We start from the raw sequence: 1,050 nt of genomic DNA, 5'->3' as shown, positions 1-1,050 counted from the left end.
ACGCAAGCGCTAGTCATATCGTAGTGTCTCACGGTGGTTAGAATGCTTGATTTCCTTTTTCGACCACCTCTCAGGCCCGCTGGGCCGGTAGACTACCTACCGTGGACAAATAACGCTCCCGACAGAGGACGTTAAATATATAGGCATGAATGGGGTGGGAGTATACACTTCCACTCTGGTCGCACACGAGCGCTAGACACCCCATAGGAACTCATACAGTATGAGTCATACTTGGAATGGCCGATCTCTCGGCCACTTCCCGGCCCCACTGTGCCGAATCAACAATTAGACTACCCAACGTAGTCGGATATACGCCTCCGCAGAGGACGGCACAGCGCATCAGGCCAGTGGTGCATCGCTGCTCCACATGGCAACAAGGAATTATTAGGTTGAGTTCCGTGGGATGACCACACATGTATCTTGCACGCATGTGTGCGTATGCACGTACAGATTGTGTGCTCTTCGCGGTGCGTTCCAGGTTTGCATAGTCTCTCGTTACTGAGGTGATTTCACTGCCGCAACGCTTCGCTAAGCTCTCAAGATTGTTGGTCTGCCAACGAACGATCTCCAATGAATTGACCTCATTTAGAACACTATGTAATGGGGGCCCCTTTATGAGGAGCAAGAGTTTTGTGATCTATTCAGCGTGGCGGATGCGAACTCATGTGTGCCGTTAAGTCGGTGTTGCGCATAGCGACGAGATAGTGGGATAAATCTCAAACTCGTTGGTCTCGTGGCCTAATGGATAAGGCGTTGGTCTTCGGAACCAAAGATTGTGGGTTCGAGTCCCACCGAGATCGTCTTCAAGCCGAAAAGTGTTCATACACGGATGCCACTGGCCGTACAGATGTCGATGTTGATTGTACACCCTTGTGACTCGTCGGAATACATGCCGAAGCTAACGGTACAAGAAGATTGTTGGTCTGCCAACAAGCGATCTCCAATGAATTGACCCCTTTAAGAACACTATGTAATGGAGCCCTCTATGAGAGCGAGAGTTTTGCGATCTATTCAGCGTGTCAGATGGGAAACATGTGTGCCATGAAGTCA

General features: G+C 50.1%; 1 non-coding gene across 1 annotated transcript; it reads left to right on the top strand.

The window, feature by feature from the left end:
- The first annotated feature begins 727 nt into the window (after positions 1-727).
- On the top strand, positions 728-800 carry Pmar_PMAR013326. The gene has a single exon. It is a non-coding gene; the product is annotated as a tRNA-Arg (tRNA).
- The last annotated feature ends 250 nt before the right edge of the window (positions 801-1,050 follow it).

The sequence above is a fragment of the Perkinsus marinus genome (assembly GCF_000006405.1).
Source record: "Perkinsus marinus ATCC 50983 genomic scaffold scf_1104296960536, whole genome shotgun sequence".
Taxonomy (NCBI): Eukaryota; Perkinsozoa; order Perkinsida; family Perkinsidae; genus Perkinsus; species Perkinsus marinus.
Note: the sequence above shows the minus strand (reverse complement) of the source record. Positions and strands in the feature narration are given on the sequence as shown.